Raw genomic sequence first — 22748 nt, 5'->3', positions numbered from 1 at the left:
TAAGTGTACATCAACGAGTGAAGAAAACTATATGTGTGTATACAGATAGTGACTATATGTGTGTGTATATGTATATATGTAGATATCCACATATCTACATATATAGTCACTATAGTCACTATATATAGTCATATATAAAATTCAGCTGCATAAAAAAAGAAATCCTACCACTTTTAATAACAGGTATTAAAACTGGAGGACAGTTGCTAAATGAAACAATCTAAACACAGAAAGACAAATATTGTATGATTTCATGTATATATGGGATCTAAAAAACCTAACTCATAGAAACAGTGTAGAATGTAAGTTGCCAGCAGCTAGGTGATGGTGGAAATAGGAGATGTTGGTCAAAGGGTACAACCTTTCAGTTATAAGGTGAATAATTCTGGGGATGTAATGCACAGCATGGCCATAATAGTTAATAATACTCTATTGTATACTTGAAAGTTGGTAAGTGGGTAAAAACTGTTCTCAACACAGAGAGGAAAGAGAGAAAACTCATATATGAGATTATGAATGTGTTAACTAAATTATAATTTCACAGTATAAACATTTATCACATTATACACCTTAAAAATCATGTACAAGTTTAAAAAATTAAATATTTATTGTTTGCTATATACTTAATTATGCAGATTTAATTATAATCATCAACCAAAAATAAAGTTATGAAATAAGAAAAAACTGAATAGTAGTATAGAGTTATATTACTTAATATAATTCTAAATGTAAAGCAAATTGTATAAAAATACACAGTTGTAACCACATTGAAATTGTACATGCATATTATAAGGATTGTACAAAAACAATGCAATTCATTTTTGTATGGATTACACTAATAATTATGGGTGAACATATATTTTGCATTTTTCTTTTTATTAATATGAAATTTTACAACAAAAAACACTGTATTGTACTGCAATATGCACAATATCCTTTCTGCAGGTTTCAAGGCTTTCCATTGTTTTTGCCATAAACCAATTTCTTTCTGCATCACCCTAACCACACTCTCTGATTACAGTACAAGATGAATCCACCTGCTGATACGAAGATGGTAAAAGTTCACAACTTTCTATTTTTTCATTAAACACATTCTTAGCCATTTTTAAGGTGGTTTAGAAATGCTTTCTATGGAAAATCTACTCAATAACATACTCTAAACGTCCATCACATCCTACCCAACTATTTTCACTCTGATGAAAAGAGGTCTCAGGTTTACATTGTCCACTGAAGTACTGCCCAACAAGATTAAAAATAAATTATTTTATTTAATTAGAAGAAATTAGGATTGGAGATCCTCCCCAAAAGCAATAAAATTCAGGCCCATTTTGTTTTGCTAACCCTAACTCTAGCCATGAATTTTCTTTACATTTAGCTTTTATACACATAAAATATCAAAGTCATCTTATATAAATAAGAATAATTTATTTATACAAATGACACTTCTAGATGTTAAGTAAAGCAACTGATTAGATTATATTTATCTTTAATAGCAGGTAAGCTTTGGACATTATTCTATCTAATATTGCATTTAGATTTGTTTTGACAAAACAGAGAAAGAGAAGTGAAGGACATCCTTTTCCTTGAGTTGTGCTTGAAAATTGTAATAATTAATAATTTGTTACCTAAGGAATCTGCATCTTGTGCTTACAGTCTATTTTTCAGACTTCATTTTTTTTAAATGAAAAGAGTTTACATTCAATATTATTTGTATCAGTTCCAGGTGTACAGCAAAGTGGTTAGACAATCCTGTATCTTACACAGTGGTCCTCCTGATATTGCAAGTACTTACCTATCACCATACATAGTTACTATAATGTTATTGACTTTTACTGTACCTTTTTACATATGTACTTTTTATTCTTTTCTAAATGTGAGCTTGTTGAAGGATAGATTATGTCTTGCAAAAGCTATAGAAAATATCTGATCATCTAATGTTCAAACTAGAGTGAAAAAATGCCCAGGGCTTCTATGAACTGAGTTCTAAGCCAGTGCTGGAAATACAAATCTGACTAAAACTAACACAATGGTCTTCATTATCTAGTAAGGGGAAGACAGATAAAAATATAAGTAATAACAATGAACTAAATCTTGGCAGGGGCCTTATTTAGATGATAAAGTTATAAGGAACAATTTTTGATCTTTTAGAGTTTGATTTAGGAGTTATTTTATTGTATACATATTTAGAAACACAACCTTCTCTGCAAATATCAGTTTTTCTAAAAGAGAATAATCTATCAGTGGCAATCTACATTCAGAAACCAAGTAAGCAGGTTAATACATGAACTAGCTGCACTGGCCATAGCAACTTAAGGTTTAGGAATCAGTGGGCATTAAATACTAGCAGAATAATAATAGGAAGATAAACATGCCAAATGAAATTCTTCTGCAAGTGCTTCAATTTACAGGCTAGCTAAAACATAAATTGAAAAAATTCTTATGGAAACATTTTAACTGAAAAATGTTTATAAGTAGGAATTTTCTTTGAAAATAAGGACATTAAAATTGAAGTTTCTGGCTTATCAATATTTAAAATACTAGACAGGGTCATCCTACATCTATGTCATTAAAGGAATAAAAACTGATTTGTAGGCAGTCATTATGATCTTCTCAGTGATGGCTTGCAACTCTTTCCATACTTTATTTTATGATATTTTTCTTTTTACTTTTTAATTTAACTACCTGGAAAACTTAAGTAGGAAAGACTTCAGCAATATATTTGACATGTACTTGTAAAATGATACAGCAGATCAAAATCCACAAATACTCTAAAAGGGGCAAAGTTGCCAGAGAGAGAAAAGATGAAAAAATGATAAACACATTCAGAAAGAATCACACAAAACAGAGAGCTATGGCCCAGGCTCCATGGGCCACCATGGGCCATGGACATTGTGTTTCATAACCCCCATAAGTAACTTGTGTTTATAGTGCAGGCACCAATTCAAAATACTCATACACTATATTTCTGAAAAAAAAAAAAAAAAAAACAGGGTGTCTGATTGACTACAGATATCTTTATCTTGTACTATAATAATAAAGAGCTTGGAACATAAATTTATATGCATATAGAAAATTTACCTCAATGTACTACTTAATACCATTTATAATAATATCAGAAACATAATCTCTTTAATGTTATCTCAGTTTGAAAGCTTTAGCAATTTGTATTTTAACCAGCTAGCATGTGTGCTTTAGACTGAGTCAGTTTAATTATAATGATTATTTGAACTAAATGTCTAATAAGATCTTTTATATATCCAAATGTAGGTATGTTATAAATCTATAACTGAATATTTTCATTAGAGAAGGTACAATATTAGTGACCGGCTCTACAAAACTCACCATCAACATAATATGCCAGAAGATGAGTTTCTTGAACCTATGATGTCATATATTTTCCAAAGAATCTACTTTAGTATAATTCAACTAACAACTTGGTCATGTATTCATTTGCTATCTTTGTCATCTGTGTATCATTTCCCCCCTATTTCTTCTCATAATAAATGTCTCTTTCAAAATAAATTTTAACCTTTATTAGTAGAAATAGAAATCAAAATAAAATATTTTATTTGTAAAACATTTTTATTGATTAAAAGCAGAATAATTGATGAGAAAAGACAACCTGCAAAAAATATTAAATACTTCCCTAAGAAGTGGCTTACATATTATTGATACTTTGCCTTAACTTTACACTAATATGCTCAATGATTTTATTCAAAGATCAACCCATGTGTGCCCTCATTTTTAAATAAATCCCATTGGCTTAGAGTGTTTAATAATTGGCTTAGAGTTTTCAAGACTTTACTATGTATTCTGTTCTCTGAAAACTGTCATGGGTTAAATTTATTATAATAAATGGAAACAATTTGGGGGATTTGTTGAGTACCTTCAGTGATCTCATTTTCCCCTTGAATATAATTTATCTGACATAAGAACTTGATTATAAGCTCATGGGAAACATCCTTCTTTTTTATCATAATTAAAGAATACACACATAATAGAAATATGATTCACAAATAGCCTCTATGATTTAGCATAGAGCCTTTTAAAGCCTGTATAACATTATTAAATATGCCATTTAATGGTAGGCCTTTAAATGATTGGTATTTCAGATGAATTTAATTAAGCACTAATTTGTCTTTAATCATTTGTCTTTAATCTCAAATCTCTGTATTGTACAAAATATCATATAATTGTATATTTTATAGGTAAAATGGGTAGAACAATCAAGACATTAAAGGTTATTATATAGCCTGACTAAATTACCCCAGCTATTAATTTGGCATATTTTTACTTAGAAGACACAATAAGCCTTTGCGTAAAAGCTAGAAAGTTGAGGTGGATGGAATATACAGGGTCTGGCACAAATAACACCACTTTTTAATTACAAAAACTTTTATTACAAAATTATAAGCATGTAATTCTGTAACATGACAATAAAACATTCAGGCTGACCATATGCCATTGTAGATGAAATGTGCAAATAGATGTCCATCTTGTGCGAGACATTCACAAACCCTACCAACCACACTCAAGCAGGCATTACTTCTGCCAGATCCTGTATCTATCTCCTTAGTTATCTCAATGAGCATGGTTTTAGTTGATTATTATTGGACAACTGATGCGTTGCATATTAATATCTTAACACATGAGAAAGATTGAAGGTTAATATAATGACATTTTTTCTCCCAGGTTTTTTGAGATATAATTGACATAGCATTATGTAAGTGTAAGGGGTGCAATGTAGTGATTTGATGAATGTATATGTTGCAAAATAATTACCACAATAAAGTTATTTAACACATCCATCAATTCACATCATTTCAATTTTTTATGTATGTTGAGATTTTTAAAATCTGCTCTCTTACCAATTTCCGAGTATGCAATACAATATTTACTCACTATAGGCAGGGTTTCCTTCCTGTGACTAAGTAATATTCATTATTCATTTCATGATGGACACTTAGATTATCTTGATAACATCACCCTCTCCTATAATGAAATTTTTGTTAACAAGTTGGACATATTTGAACCGCGATAGCAAACTACTTTAGAATACTCCCTTAACTAAATTGCAACAACTGACATATTTAAAATACTCCAGTTTATAATGTACAATCTTATTAGCTGTCTTCAAAAAGAATTTCATATATTCTTTTTTTGAGATCTTAAAACTCTATTAATCAAACTCTCCTTCAGATAAACGTGGGAAGATTATTATTCATGTATTTTCACTTAGCTAATATTATAGTAGTTTATAAGATAAATGTAAATTTCTCATTGAGTACAATTTTCATTTAGAGCCCAAAACATTAGTGTCAATTATAGAGAATATATTTAGAATCTTACCATTTGGTGTTGGTCATCACACTGGTGATAGTGGTCTTTTTAAAATTTTATTTATTTTTTAAAGTGACCAGATAGGAGGGGGAGGAAAATAATGGTAGAAAGAAGGAGAAGGGATTAGTCAAAGAACATATATGAATGACCCATGGATGTGGACAACAGTGTGGAAATTGACTGTGGGAGCAGGGGGTGGGATGGGTGGAGGAGGTCAAAGGGGAAGATATTGGGACAACTTTTAATAAAAATGATTTAATAAAAAAAAATTCACATCTTCAATTCATATACCTACACACAAGTATAAAACAAAAAGAGTCAATTCTAAAAGCCAAAGAAAAAAAATACATACCTGAGAGTGGGTTCATATATTCTATTTTAAAAAATTGCTTTCAGAAGATCTGGTAAACTCTTTGATAATTTATCTTAATCACAAAACTCTTCCAAGGTCTGTCATTGTCTGGAATTTTTTTTTTTTGCATCAGCTACTTGTACCACTGTATCTATTTCTTGAATCAGATGCCTAATAGGTTTAGCAAGAGAGTAAAGGAAGGGAAATATGAATAAATACTCTTAAGATAAAGACGATGTTCTGTGGTGTTATCCTGACACCATTAAGAATAATTTATAGCTGGCAAAGCATTTATTTTTCTCCTCTATACTCTCCTGATTCCCTTTTTGCTTTTCTGTATCATATTGCCCTAGAATTACTCCTCTCTGAGGCTTTAAGCAAAATAGAAGGTGGATAGTCTGATATGCTGTTGGCTCAAAGGATGGATAAATCTATAGACATATACTTTTGGAAATGTTTACTGTCACTCCGTATTGAACTAATACAATATTCACCTGAAAAGTGAAGGAAATGCATTCAAATTGCTTTAATTTCCTACATAAATTCCTAAATAGCTACACAAATAATTCATAAAATACAAACTACAGCTCTACAAACTACAGTAGCCTCCCCCCAATCTGTGATTACCTTTTTTGAAAATAAACAATTCAGAAGTTTTAACTGTGCACTTTCCTGAGTAGTGTGATGAAATTTTGTGCCCTCCCACCTGGGATACAAATCATTCCTTTGTCCACGTATCCGGGCCACATACACTACCCATAAATCACATTAATCAGTAGCCATATGGATTATCAGATGGCCAGTCCTGGTATTACAGTGTTTGTGTTCAAGTAACCTTTATTTTACTTAATAATAGTCTCAAAACGCATGAGTAATGATGCTACCAATTTGGATATGCCAAATAGAAACTTTTAAGTGAAAAATTTTTACTTAACAAGGAAATAAAAATGTTGAATGATGATGTTGCTAAGATCTATAGCAAGGACAAATCTTTTATCCATGAAATTGTGAAGAAGACAAAAGAAATTTATGCTAGTATTGCCACTGCACCTCATACTGCAAAAGTTATGGTCACTGTGTGATAAATGTTTAGTTAAAGTGAAAAAGGCATCAAATTTGTGGTGGAAGACAACAGAAAATGTGTTCTGAGTGACTGTTAAGGTGTTCACCAGAAGGCATTGAGCTCATAGAAAGATTTCAGCAAGACTGCATATGTGTGGGGAAAAAAAACAATACATACAAAATTTGGTACTGTATGTGGTTTCAGACATCTGCTCTGGGTCTTGGAATTTATCTCTCACAGATAAAAGGGCACACATAAAGGTTTACTTAGCAAACTTAAAAAGAACAAATTCTGAAAAGGGCCAGAATATTTTTTTCTACTAGTTAGGGGGAAAGTTTTCATTATTGATTCTTGTGGATGGAGTGAGTCTTTTTCTTTGTCATCTAAAGTGACAACTGGTGCATATGGGTAATCCTGTAAGGATGTCGTACAAGTGAAACATATAAAATTGTTTCTCACACCCTTAATACCAACACTGAATGTGCCACTAGGTTGTTTTATGACTACAAATATAAATCTGTATTTAATGCTAACACTGAAATGTACATTTTTTTAACTTAATTACCTAAATATTTAAAATACATTGCATTGTAGATTTCAGAATTATATACACATGCTTATACATCAATCTAGTCTGGTATTAAATACAGTTAATTGTGAAATGTATTCAACTACAAAAATTTTAATATAAATATATTTGTACCTTAAGGAGAAAACACTACAACTATATGATAAATTGGGAAAGCAAATAAAATGAATTCATATAATTAAAATCTAATTGCAAATATACCAAAAGTGCCATTAATACTACTCATCTAACCAAGCACAATTTCAAAAGAAGAAAATTGTGTCTATTTCAGCTTTGTTTTCCACACACAAATATCATCTCATTCAAGCAAAAAAAAATTCTGATTGAGAATTAAAATGTAACTTAAGATATCTTGGGAGGGTCTAATATTTTTTAAAATTATAAATGAACTTTATTCTTTCAGAAAAGTAACTGTAAATCTTATTGTAAATAAGAAAGAAGCAAGTACAGTTTTACTACTAAAGCTGTTAATTAGTCTTCCAGTCAGCAAACCATTATAATGTAATTTGCAACAAGGAACTCTAAATTCCTTACTTTTTCTGAACTCCTTATTGGTATGTCATATATTCTTTACAGAGAAGAATTGTTTAAAATCTGTGTTAAATATCTGTGCTAACCTAATTGGACAAATTGTGGCCAATGTTTACAGTACCAATTATAAAATCTGTTAAATTGCTTGTGTGTACATTTCACAATAAAAATTTACTCAACACATATAAAGTTTACTAAATCAATATCTGTGATTAAATTAAAGTTCAGGTGTGATATATAGTATTTGGTGAGTTAAATATACACAAAAATTGCAAAAATGTTCATTGACCTTTGGCTAATAATCAAGGTAAAATCTCATTCTAATATATATAGATATAGATAGATATATATATGAAAAAAGAAAACAAAATTCATGAATTAGCTGTTTTTTCTACTATGCATATCAGCTGTGATTTATATGTGTACATTGCAAAAAACTTACAAAAACATCCTTTTAAAATTATACTAAATGTATTAGGGAGACAGTTAATTAAATTACATAGATTTCAAGTGTACAATTCTATAATTCATCATCTGCATATTGCTTTAAGTGTTCACTACCCAAAGGCAAGTCACTTTCTGTCACCATATATTTGAACCCCTTAAGCCCCTTCATCACCCATTTTTATCTAGTCACTACCATATTGTTGTCTGTATCTATGAATTTTTGTTTGTTTGTTTGCTGTTTTCTGTTTTAGATCCCACATATGAGTGAAATTACATGCTTCTTGACTTATTTCATCTGACTTATTTCACTTAGCATGGCTGTGGAGGGCAGGCCTGAAGCCACGTTTAGAGAATGCACAGTGGAGCAACAACTCAGGAACGATACAGCCCCTCAGCATGCACAGTACAGCGTGGCAGACACCATGTGCTTATCTGAAGGATAAGACCACATTCCCAGAACATGTGCCATAGAGCAACACAAACCACATGCGCCCATCGAGGTTGCACAAAACATGTGTCTATCAGAACTAATGTAAATATGTGCCTGTCAGAGCTGACGCATACAACATGTGCCTATCAGGATTTAGGAAAATATTATGTGCTTATCCAAATTAAGAGAAACATGTTATGAGAAATTGTGCAAAATCAAATGACTTTGCAACCAAAAGAAGCATAAAAGCAGAAGACTTCAAACCATGGAAGACACATCTGAAGAGTGAGTCACTTTGTGATGTCCCATATGTTCAGGCCTCATAAGCGAAAGAGCTTCACTGGGATCCCGACCCTCAGACTCTGCCTTGCAAGATACCAACTGCTCAGCCAGGTGCCTCCTGAACCTGGAGTGATGTGAACTTTTTGGACTTGGGTTCCTTAGTCCCTGATTCTCTTGTGTGATGTTATTACTAATTGTTTCTGAGTGATTATTATTGTTATTAGGTTAGTATGGATTTGGGTTGAATCTGCATTAATAAAAGCTGAATGAATGACATAGTTACCTGTGTTGACTCACTGCTATTCGTCTGTGCCAGTGCAACCTGTAAGGCCATATAGGTGGCCCAGCACTTTTCATTCTTAAGGCCTGGGTCAGACAACCTGAATGGAGACCAAAGTCTGACATAGGAACACACAGGTCTGATGTAGGAGTGTGTGAAACACACACTTGCAATAATGGTATTCTCGACAGCCATTCATACTGTTGAAATGGCAATTATTTCATCCTTTCTTATAGCTGAGTAGTATTTCATTTTATATATGTACCACATCTTCTTTATTTAATCATCTATTGAAGGATATTTTGGTTGTTTCCATGTCTTGGTCATTGGGAATAATGCTGCGATGAACACAGTGGTATCCTTACAAATAAATGTTTTCAAAATTTTCAGATATATATCTACATATATGTGGGCAAATAATTTTTGACAAAGTAGTCAAAAATACAGTGGAAAAAAGAAAGTCTGTTAAATTAATGGTGCTGGGAAGATAGGAAAGCCATGTAGAAATGAATGAAAATAGTCTGCTATTTGTCACCATACACACACACACACACACATTAAGGAGATTTTATTATGTTGCTATAATTCCAACTATCTGTAAGGCAAAAGTTTAAAAAATAAAATGGGTAACCATTTATCTTAGTGTTGTCAATTTTAGGAAACACAGGTTGGTCAAATTAACTTGATCTTCTAAAAAAATCAAACACTGAAGAAGACAAAGAAATATATATTGTCTTCAATGAAATATATATATGATATACATATCCTCTATGTATTTCACCAATTGAGTTAAGAAGAAGCAAAAATAGATTTAATAAGTCAGGATATAAAAGGTGATACTAAAGCCCTATGTGACTTATTCAGGAAAAGTACAATGTTAATATTGGAAACTTTCCATAAACATGGCTTTAGGGGTCGCTTCTCAAGAATGATGATTTTTTAAGGCTTTGTGTATAGGGAGCCCATCACTCAGCTATAAATGGAAGTATCACTTTATATTAGTTCAAAAGAAAAAAGAAAGATATACATTCCTAATAATAACCTTAAAGTAACACAAGAATTTACTAGCAAAAAACTATGGAAGATACCTATATAAGATATAAAGGACAATAAATATATGCATGTAATATAAGCACATATATACCAGTGTTGCAATTTTTTAAAGATTTTATTTATTTTTTAGAGAGGGGGAGGGAGGAAAAAGAGAGGGAGAAAAACATCAATGTGTGGTTGCCTGTCACACATCCCTTACTGGGGACCTGGTTTGCAACACAGGCATGTGCTCCGACTGGAAATCAAACTGGTGACCCTAAGACCATGCCAAGTGTTGTTATCTTTTCTGTCCCCATAGCATTTTATTTACAAGAATGTTATATAAATATACTCATTCAGGGTAAAAACTTTTGTAACTGTCTTCATTCACTTTGCTTAAGGCTTTCAGATTTCTTTATGTTGCTTAATACATAGGGAATGTATTCCTTTAGGTTGCTTAGTAGTATTTCCTTGTATAAATTTACCATACATTGTTTGTCTTCTTACCAGGTGATGGATACTTGTGTTTTTCCAGTTTATGACTATTTTGATACAAAATAATATAAACATTTGCATATAGATTTTGTGTTTATACATGTTTTAATTTTCTATTGCTCCATAACAAATTATCATAAACTTAATGACTTAACAAAACATAATTCAATTATATCAATATTTCTGTGCATCAAAATTCTGGCATAATAGGGTTTCTTGTTCAAGATGTCACCAGGCTCCAGATATGGGCCTGCTGGGGATGGATTCTCATCTTAGGTTAGGGGTCCAATTTCAAGAACATTGGTTGCTGGCATAATTTAGCACCTTATATTTTCAAACTGAGGCTCCTGCTTACTTGCTGGTTGTCAGCCAGGGGCCTATCTTAGGTCCTGGAAGTCACAAATTTTTTCTTGCCATATGATTACCTACAAAAAAACCTATTTTCTTTTTTAAGGCAAGAAAAGATTGTTTGACCTGGAATTATTCTGGCTTTAATTTGTCTAAAAAATAATAATAATACAAAAGATCAATGAAACCAAGAGCTGGTTCTTTGAATAGATAAAGAAGATTGACAAACTTTAAACTAGACTCATCAAGACACAAAGAGAACCGAAATAAATAAAATCAGAAATAAAAGAAGAGAAGTAACAACTGACACCAGAGAAACACAAAGGATTTTTAAGAAATTACTGCAAAGAACTATATGCCAACAAACTGAACAATCTGGAAGAAAAGGGTAAACTCCTAAATACAGACAATCATCCAAAAAGGAATCAGGAAGAATCAGAGAATCTGAGTAGAAAGATTGCAACTACTGAAATTGAATCAGTAAAAATATTTTTTGAAAAAAAGTCTTAAGGTAGATGAATTTTACCAAGTATTTGAAGAAGAACACCTACCCTTCTCAGAAAATTCCAAAAAATTCAAGAGGAGGGAAAACTCATTAGCTCATCTTATGAGACCAGTAACATCTTATTTTTTTATTTAATTTTTATTGTACTTTTCCATTACCATTTAGCCCCCTTACACTACCCTCCCCTCAGTAATCTGTCCATGTCTATGTCCATGAGTCTTTTTTCCTTTTTAGCTCACTCATTCTACTCCCTAAATCTGCCCCAAAACTAGTTGTCATCTGCTCTCCATCTATGAATTTGTCTCTGTTTTGCTTGTTAGGTCAATTTGTTCATTAGATTCCACATGTGAGTAAATTCATATGGTATTTGTCTTTCTCTGACTGGCTTATTTCATTTAGCATAATATTCTCCAGGTCCATCCATGCTATGGCAAAGGGTAAAATTTTCTTCTTTTTTATAGGCAAGTAGTATTTCATTGTATAAATGTCCCAGAGCTGTTTTATCCACTCATCTATTGATGCATATTTGGGCTGCTTCCATATCTTGGTGATTATAAATAATGCTGCAATGGACATAGGGGTGCTTACATTCTTTTGAGTTAGTGTTTTGGATTCTTTTGGATGTATTCCCAGAAGTGGAATTGCTAGGTCAAAAGGCAGACACATTTTTATTTTTTGAGGTAACTCCATACTTCTTTCTATAGTGGCTGTACCAATCTGTATTCCCACCAACAGTGCAAAAAGGTTTCTGTTTCTCCATATCCTCGCATGCAATTGTTTTTTGTTGATTTGTTGATGGTAGCCATTATGACAGGTATGAGATAATATCTCATTGTGGTTTTAATTTGGATTTCTCTGATAATTAGTTATGTTGTTTCCCTTAAGATCATGAACAAGACAGCGGTGTCCACTTCCACCTCTCTTATTCAAAATAGTTCTGGAAATCCTAGCCACAGCAATCAGATAAGAAGAAATAAAAGGCATCCAAATAGGAAAAGGAGAAGTAAAATTGTCATTATTTGCAGATGACATGATACTGTACATAGAAAACCCCAAAAAGTCCATGAAGAAACTACCAGAATTTACATATAAATTCAGTAAAGTGGCAGGATTAGAAAAACACCCTATTTTCAAAACCAGATAAAAACACTACAAAGAAAGAATATTATATTTGGCCTGGTGAACATATATGCTAAAATCCTCAAAAGATATTAGCAAACCAGATCAAATAATACATTAAAAAGATGATACACCATGATCAGCTAGGATTTATTCCAGGAGTGCAAAGTTGTTACAATATTAGCAACTCAAAAAACATAATACTCCACATAAAGAAAATAAAAGATAAAAATCACATGATCTCATCAACAGATGCAGGAAAGTCATTTGATAAAATCTAGCACCAATGTATGATAAAAAGTCTCTGCAAGGTGTGAATAGAGGAAACATACCTCAATCCAATAAAGGCCATATATAACAAATCCACAGCCAACATCACACTCAATGGGCAACTACAAGCTTTTTCTTTAAGGCTGGGAACAAGACAGGGATATTCATTTTCACCACTTATTCAATATAGTACAGAAAAGTCCTTGATGTAACAATCAGAAGAGAATAAGAAATGAAAGGCATCCAAATATGGAAAAGAACTAAAACTCTCATTATTTGCAGATGACATGATACTTTACATACACAACCCTAAAGATCCAACAAAAATATTACTAGAATGGATAAATAAATTCTGAAAAGCAGCAGAATACAAAATAAGTATCCAGAAATCTGTTGCATTTTCATACACCAACAATGAACTATTAGAAATGGAAACTAATAAAACACCCCAATTAATAATTGCTTCAAAAAGAATTAAGTACCTAGCAATAAATTAACCAAGAATGCAAAAGGCCTGCACTCAGAAAATTATAAAACACTGAATAAAAAAAAAACTGAATAACATATAAATAAGTGGAAGCATATACCATATTTATGGGGGAAGAAGTAACATCATTCAAATGTCCGTACTACCCAAAACTATCTATAGATTCAATACAATTTATATCATGATACTATTGGCATATTTTACAGAACTAGAACAAATAATCCAAAAATTTATGTGGAACCACAAAACCCTGAATAGTCACAGCAATCTTGAAAAAGAAGCACAAAGTTGGGGGAATCATGCTACCTGATATCAAACTATACTACAAGGCCATAGTAATTAAAACTGTATGCTACTGGCATAAAAACAGACATATGGATCAATGGAACAGAATAGAGAACCCAGAAGTAAACCTGTGCCATTATAGTCAATTAATATATGACAAAAGAGGCTAGAACATACAATGGGCTAAGGATAATCTATTCAATAAATGATGTTGGGAAAATTGGACAAGATGTATGCAAAAAAATGAAACTAGAACATCCTCTTACACTATACAGAAGAATAAACTTAAAATGCATTCAGAGCTTAATATATTAGACTCAAAACCATAAAAATCCTAGAAGAAAACATAGGCAGTGAAATCTCAAATATTTCTCATAGCAGTGTTTTTTTCTGATATATTTCTTCAGGCAATGGAAGCAAAAGAAAATATAAACAAAAGGGACTACATTAAACTAACAAGGTTTTGCACAGCAAAGGAATCACCAACAAAATGAAAAGACAACCCACTAGTGGGAGAACATATTCATCAACACATTTGATAAGGAGTTAATATCCAAAATGTATGTTTTTGTTTATTTTTTTAACATTTCAACAACCAGTTCAAACTCCTACTTTTTGACCACTACCACTCAGAAGCCCTTGTCTAATCTTGAAATATGTAGCAACCTCCTAGTTCCTAAAGATTTGTCATAATTATTTGCTTTACCCTGGGTTTACCTCAAGCAATAAAGCATGATGCAGTATGCCTGAGTAAACCAGATGTCTTCTGACCATTTGGACTATATCTTTATTACCTGATTGAATCTGGTGCTTTCCCCAGTAAGTTATACAAATTTACAAACTTAGGTCTAGGTTGTGTCTGTCTTTGCTCTTGGTTCTAGAGTGTGATTTTTTCAGCACTAGCAAGCCAGATGTTAGTACTTATGCTGGTTTACATTAAAAAACTGGTAATAATAATGTATTTTGTAATTCCACTGAAGACTGGAAAAGTTGCACAAAGAAATGAAGTCAAACACTACAAATCACTCCACCACCTCTTTAGTTTCAATCCCACAAATCTCCTGCCACTCAAAGAGCTCATATCCCCCCTGTGCTATGCACATTCTCCTGGAAAATGCAACCTGCATCTCTATATATCTTCTATCTACCTGTCTGTCTTTCTATCTATCTATCTGTTTATCATCATCATCTATCATCTACCTCTCATACAGACACACACACACATGCATGCACATGCTCCATTCCTCTGCCTTCCTTTCTTCTTATGCAATCCTCATTTTCTTAGTGATTCTACTGTATGAGATAATTACCTATTCGCACATAAATGTCAGAACTATTTTTACAGATGGACATCTAATCTGTTTTTTAAAGATTTATGTGGGAAAAATGTTTTCAATATCCTACTTTGAACTCTAAATGGTTTTTGCTATCAATTTTTCTCTCTTAATAAGCTAAAATAAATGTTAATTCCAGTTTGTGGACAGAAGGTTTATCTTTAAGAACACACAATAATCATTTTAATTTTAAAAAAAACTTTCAAAAATAAGTCCCACAGGAAATTCATCCAGATCTATATTTTACAAAGTCATTTCCTAAATTGTTGTTTAAGTATGAACTTGTATCTAAATGCAGCAAAAAATGGCTTTGACCTTATATATAAGGCTTAGTACAGGCTTCCGCACCAGAGAATATGTGTCTCTCTGCATACAATTTGAATTGCAACTGAATCTAATTCAGAACCAGTTCGTGATATTTCATTAAATAGCTTAACATTTTTGTATCTGTTAACACAAGCACATTCCTTTCAGATTACTCTATAAATTGTTATTAAATAAATCAAAATTTTAAGGTGTGTTAATTAATATTTTTTCAAGACAAAGCCTTATGTTTTCTTTAATAACACAGGTTATTTCTGAACATCATGAGTATCTCTGATTACTCTTTCACCAAAGCATTGGACTCATCAACTCCAATTCTGATTAATGTGCATTATACAGGGAAAGATTGAAAAGAGAGGCAGTGGTTTAAAGTAAAAAGCTGGAGATGGAGACTGAATCTGTCCACTCAAATGTTCCTGATTAAGAGGATATTAGGAATAAAATATGAAAGCAAAGGTTAAGAATAGGTCAAAGAAGTGAAAAAACTAAGGTTGTTTTTCCACCTTAAACAATAAATTTTCAACCAGAAATTCAGTGCATATCATATAAACAATGGTTTTATTTTGTTTTATGTGGGGTTTTGTGTGTCTATGTACTCTAGGCAGAATCATATTGCTCTCAAAATTTCTCTGGCACACTGAGTATTCTACATCCTACTTACATGCTCGATGAGGATTAGAGGAAAAGTAGTGAAAATCAGAAGCATGTTAGGAATCTAAATATGTCATCATGTTTTGCATGTGCTGTGCCCTTGGGATAAAGAGAAAGAAACGATGACCTTGATATTTAAAACTTTTTGTTGGGTTTCATTAGAATTTCTCTTGCCCAACAGACATAGGTCTAGAATATAAAGTGGCAAAGACACTTGGCTCATGGATTATTCCATGTGTTCTCTTATACTTCCCAGTTCTTGTGTAGTTGGGTGGGGGGCCATGTGAGTAGTACTGGCCAATGAAATTATTCTACTTGTCAATGTAAAATTTAAACCCATAGAGAATATTTATGAGTTTATCTGAGCCAAGCTGATGACAATCGCTGAGAAGCAAAATCTCAGTGGAATGAGAAAATGCTCCAGAGAAAGACAGTTTTGCACCGTATTTTATACATTACAATCAGTGGAGGAAGAGTAAGGGGTTACATGAAATCAATTGGTGATAAATTAGGGAAGACAGAGAAAGCAAAAAGGGGGAAATCTTTGAGATTGGATAAAATGTAAAACCAATAGACACATACTTATTTTACATTTGTGGGTATAGGATAGTTAGTTAGCAGTTAACAATGAACACAATAGCAATAACAATGAGGGGTTCTATTATCTGCTCTGGGGCAGTAAAGGGTCAGATGAAAGATATATTACTGTAGATGCAAAAAGACAATAGACAGGCTCAGCTAAGGTAAAAGTTGACCTTTTTCAGGGAAGATACTGGCCTATGACATGACCACATGCAATGACTCGCTTTTAGTTAGGAAGTTTTAATTTCAGACTATTCTATGTGGTTACTTTAGCTCTGAGTTTGTAAGACTACCGTGCAGACCTCCCATGAGCCTGTCAGGTTTAGTATGTGGCCCCTTTTGGTTCATACACTTGTCTGCTCCAGATCAAAGCATTCTGCTTGTCATATATATTCCATTTGGAACACATGGCTTTCTCCACATACTGTTCAGCTATAAGGTAGTGGGGCCTCTATCTTCTAGAGTCCCTGAGTGACTGTGAATCCAAGGCTCTAGGCAAACCCAGCTGCTAAATTGCCCTGGATCAAAACTGCCCTGGTCAAGATCAAAAGAAAATATTGCTGGGTGAAGTGACTGAGATTATGGGACTAATTTAATACTTTAGCATATTATAACAAAAGTGTAAGAATAATGAAAGAAATGAAATAACTGAAAGAACAATGCAAATAAAATGAAGTTGTTTTTTCTACCTGCTTCTCCACCATGAAAGACAACTAGAAAGAACAGTCAATCTCACATTGTCATGTTTACATAACATATGAGCACAATGTTGGTGATGAACATCAGAAAAATCACCTATCAAAGACATTTATTTATGTATGTATGTACTTTCATACCTACATATATAAACATATATTTAAACATACCCCAAGTATTTTATACTCTGTGAGATTTAAGATAGAACAGTTAAAACCTAATTTTTAATCAATTTATCAAATTTTTAAGCCTCTTCTTTGAGTGAAATTCTTAGTCACTAAAGCCAGCCTGTCTTTGAGATTATATTTAGTTGTCTATCTTCAATATCATTTGATAGATATGATTAACTAAGAGATGTCTAGTTATTATTAAATTCAAAATACATAGATAAACACAGAATAGACATCGCACATGTCTTTTGGAAGTGCAACAAACTCTTCAGAAATAAATTTGCTCTACCATCAATCACCTTCCTGGCTATAATAAGTGCATCCTTCCCCTCATCTCAATTGTTCAATTAATAATTTACTGCCACGTTCCTGAATTATTATTTTTCAATGTTGACATAATTTATGGTTGTAAAAGGCAGTTTATGATATTCTTCAATCAGTGAATTAAAACATATGTTACATCTGGGAGAATGCAAAGCATCTAATCCATGTATCAGAAGAAGAAATGGATGAGTATAGAAACATAGAAATAACACCACCAAATATTCTGGCACCCTAAAAAAACATCTTTGTGACAGTAAGCCATGCAAACTATGTAATAGCATGATTAACTAGTATAGAGGATATCATCTGAAATGATCTTAGTCCAGCATAATCATAACTTTTCCTGGGATTTAGAGATTTGGGAACTACCAACTTTAATCATTCCTTCCTGGCAACTGTTGGAAGTTGAGTTTTCCACCATGTGAAAAAGAGTTTTCAGTAAGATAAGTGAAAACAAAAGGCACAGATATAAAGTTTTAGTTGTGCAAGGTAAGTACATCTTAGAGATCTTCTTTACCATATTGTGCCCATGGATGTTGAAAACTTGCTTTTCCACAAAGGCCTTTTTAAGAAAAGATAAGATATTAATCAGTGAAAACAGTTCTGACTTTTGCAAACAATGAGTTAACAATTTGTATTGTACATTTAAAATCTGTTATGAAGATGGTTCTCATGTTAAATGTTCTTACCATAGTAAAATTAAAATTTTAAAAAGATAATGCATCTAAAGATACTGAGATAAGCCATTGAGGACACTGTAAGTTTTGGATTCCATTATTTCTGAAACCTTAGTTGTATCTCTAACTTTGGATTCTGGCACCTCTACGCAACTCAGATTTTAACTAGATTGCCTGTCTATTAAGACCTTGCTAATGGATTTGAACTCTAGGTCCATTGTTTGTAAATAATTTGTAAAACTTCCCAAGATTTCTGTTATCCACTAGGGATCAGGGTTGAAGGATAGGATGTGAAAGTGGCTTAGATTTCATGCTCATCTCTGGCTTCTGATGAATTTATTCTGTTTATTTTCCTAACTGATGATATTTCTGATTTGTGTTAGTCTAGTCATGGATTTTAGCTTCAATCTCTTTCTGTAATTCTTTGAAACAATTTAGCAAACTTCAAAATAACAACAAGAAAATACTGTGGTTCTAAAATATGGCATTTGTGTGTGTGTGTGTAAATGTGTGACAATTTTTACTGAAGATTTGAAGAAGCCTGAAGAGGATTTAAAATAATGAAAGAGAAACAATTTTCAGTATTCAATTTCTAATCATCCTATTCCAGGATTTCTTTTCCTACTTGGGCTTGTTGCCCAACTCAAGAATTCCAGCTTATCCCTATGCTACTGATTCTGTAACAGAGAGGTCTGGCCAGATTTCTTGGCAGTTTAGGAGGGACATCCAAGAGGGGCTGAGAATTGCCAAAGGTGGCAGAATGAAATTGCAACTGAAATCACATGACAGGTTTCCATACCCCTGGGGAAGGGTAAACAAGTAACATGGTCTGTGACACAGCTTGCATGCAACCTGCATGGGCTGAAAAGGTCACAATACAAGAGAATCATGGAGGTGAGCATGGTGACATGCACCCTGAGCATAGATGCTTTGCCCTGCATGTAGCTAGAAAACCTTCCTACCTGCTTCTGGCTCATGGCAGCAGAAGGAGGAGCAGAGACACTGCATGAGCTGACAAGCATGGTACACAGTCTAAACTGACAAGTTGGACATTCCTACAGTGTGTAGGATTTTGGGAAACAAGATTTTAAATGGAGGGTGCAGAAAGACTCATCCCCTTTTTATGTATACTCTTTGCTTGCATAATTGGGAGCCAGTTCATGGAGGATGAGTGGGACACATGCTATGCTAGTGGTGGGTCCATAGGATACTACAACCCTGCACCACATGGCACAGGCCCTGGACTACTCCATTTCTCTTGTTCTGAGAGCGGCACACAGACATGCAGGCCAAGTATGTTTGCTGGTCCCAGTGGCACAAGCAGACTGAGTGCTGGGGTCCTGCAGAGAGAGCCCTTCACTTGACTAGCTTCAGTGATCTGGCAGTGAGCCCCAGCCCCAGGAAGGAAGCTGCAGAGAGGCAATGAATGACACACCAGCCCCAAAAGTGTGCACTCCAGAGAGCATGGGCTAGAAGAGAAAAAGAAAAAGAGAGGGGCAGAAAGTAAGAGAGGGGAGGGGGAGGGAGAAATGGGGGAGAGAGAAAGAGAAAAAAGGAGAGAGAGAGAGAGAGAGAGGGAATGAACCTGGAACTGGAGAGACAGAGACCCATTCGCACAATAGCCTTGGGCTCCAGAAGGACAGATAAGAGTGGGGCAGGGTGTCTGGAAACTGATTGTGGTCCTGGGGGTGGCTGCTTCTTTCTGTGTTTTGCAGAAGATAATGACTTGGAGCTTGGAATCTCCAACTCCCCCATATTAGGAAACCTTTTAACAAAGTTCTTTCCCCCCCCACCAATTATTGTCTTATGCTTTGGACAATGGCAGGTGGCCGAAGCCCACTTTGTTCAGTAGCAATTCCTTTCTCTACTTCAACTTTTCCTTCTCAATTTCTTTCCAGGAAAACTATGAATTATTCTCAGAGCACTGCTTTGAAATTCAACTCAAAGCCAAGGTTTACATATTCAAATTCATCAAAAGACTTGATAGAAATGAAATTAATTTTACAGTGTCTACCCTCCTCAGGCAGAAGCTGCCTTAAATAGCACTTTCCCCAATACCTCTATAATAAATCTGCCTTTTCATTTGTGCTAGTTTAAACTTAAGAGTCCCAAACTCACAAAGCCCAATATAGATTATTAACATCTATTATTTATTACAACATTTAAGTGAAACCCTGTACTTTCAAGCACATGTTTTTCCCCTGAGGGAGACAGCCTCTCTGGTTCAGTAAAATGACTGTCATATGCAATACTTTTATTAAAATTCTTTATCTTCATATATGTAGGGCACTTCCAGTCAGGGCAATACATAGTTGGCAAGCAGAGGTCTTTGGGGACATGCTTTAATTGACAAGTGTAATAAATGTTGAAGTAAACAGAAGTGACATAGTTAATTATGTGACTATAGAAGGCTTTAAAAGAGTTATATTTTCTGCAATTCACAAACTACTCATTTAGTGGGTAAATCTATCTTTCACAGAACATTCAAAAGTGAAATTTAAATAGCCTTAAATTATCACATTTCCTGAATGTGATAATAGTGGTCGAGAAAGTATATTCTAGGAAAACGTATATTCTAAGTGTTTAATTATTAGCATTTCTCCCTGGGGACTTCTCCAAACAAGTGATATATTCTACAAGTAATTTTATTTACAAACTTGCTGCTGAGATGATATTACTCCATAGATCCTACAGTTTTGGAAAAGTCAGTGGCAGAAAAAATACATTTATTTTCCTACTAGTGTTATTGTGAATAACACTAGGAGGAAAGTAAAAATTTAGGTTCCTGAGCATTATATGCTTTTGATAAACAGCTTCTGGCATACTCTTTGGCCACAGTACACTTAACTATGTGAAATTAAGTGACATGCACCCAGAATTGCTCAGCATGATTTGGGTCCTATAAAACCCACCAAATTATAAAGTCAGGAGAGCTCAGCAGAAATCCATGAAAAGATGGAAATAATAAATCTGGACCAGAGGACACATGTAAGCTGCATGAGCAGGTTATTCCTGGGTTTGGCATGATACACACACAAACACAATGGCTATGAAGGGTACACCTGATCCTAAGAGCACAGGTAGATTTATCTAATGCTACCACCACTTCTCCAACACACCCTCCAATAAGACCAATGCTGAGCCCTCAGTATGACACTAGTCCTTGAGAGACCAATCAGCCTTGGTTGCAAGTTGGCTATATAGGGTCCTTTAGGTCTTGGAAAGGTCAACAGTTTCTATCTTATGCATAGACTCCTATTCTGGTTATGTGTTTGCCTTTCCTGCCTTCAGGGCACCAACCAGCATCACTACTTGGGGGTTTACAGAATACCTGATCCCATACAAGATGAGCATTCAATTAGGAAAGTCACTTTATAATCAATGAGGTGTAAAAGTGCACTTATGACTCTAATATCCATTAGTCTCCTGCACCATCCAGAAGTTGCTAGCCTAGAAGAACATTGGTATAGTCTGCTGAAGGAGCAGAGGCACCAGCACTGAGGAAATCCCCATGAGGATGGAGCATATTTATCCCATATGCACGTTGAATTAGGAACCTTTGTAATCTATTTACAAAATGGGACAGAAACATGGATCTGGGAAACTTTGATGGCAGAAGAGGTTCCACTTACCATCACTTCCAATGATCCACTTTGAGACATTACATTTCCTATTCTAACAATTGTGGACTTTATAATTTTAGAGTTCTGGTCCTCAAAATGTTCTCACTCTCACCAGGGAAAAGACCAAAGTCTTATTGAACTCTAAGCAATTGCTGCCACTTGGATTCCGCATAGCTATGGATCAGTCAGTAAAAAGAGTTGCAAAACATAGGTACAGTTGCTCTTAAAAATGGAGACTAGTTTGTCTTTCAGGTCTTGCTTTTAAGATTAGTTAAGTTGGACCAAGCTGTGCTTAATCTAATCTAACTATTCATCATGATGGGGACAAGATCCTTCTATAGACTATAGCCAATTCCCTGTGAATACTGAGGTTTTCTGTTTCAGCAACAAGCAATGTTACTTCTGTTCTTTCAGGGCCATTCTTTCACTAGCCTTAAGGGAGAACACATGTGCTGATATGCACTCTGCTGAATATTGATGAGGGAACCTTCCAAAAATCTCTGCAATTTTCT

Source organism: Phyllostomus discolor, chromosome 10, assembly GCF_004126475.2.
Source record: "Phyllostomus discolor isolate MPI-MPIP mPhyDis1 chromosome 10, mPhyDis1.pri.v3, whole genome shotgun sequence".
NCBI classification, from domain to species: domain Eukaryota; kingdom Metazoa; phylum Chordata; class Mammalia; order Chiroptera; family Phyllostomidae; genus Phyllostomus; species Phyllostomus discolor.
This window is presented reverse-complemented; position numbering follows the sequence as displayed.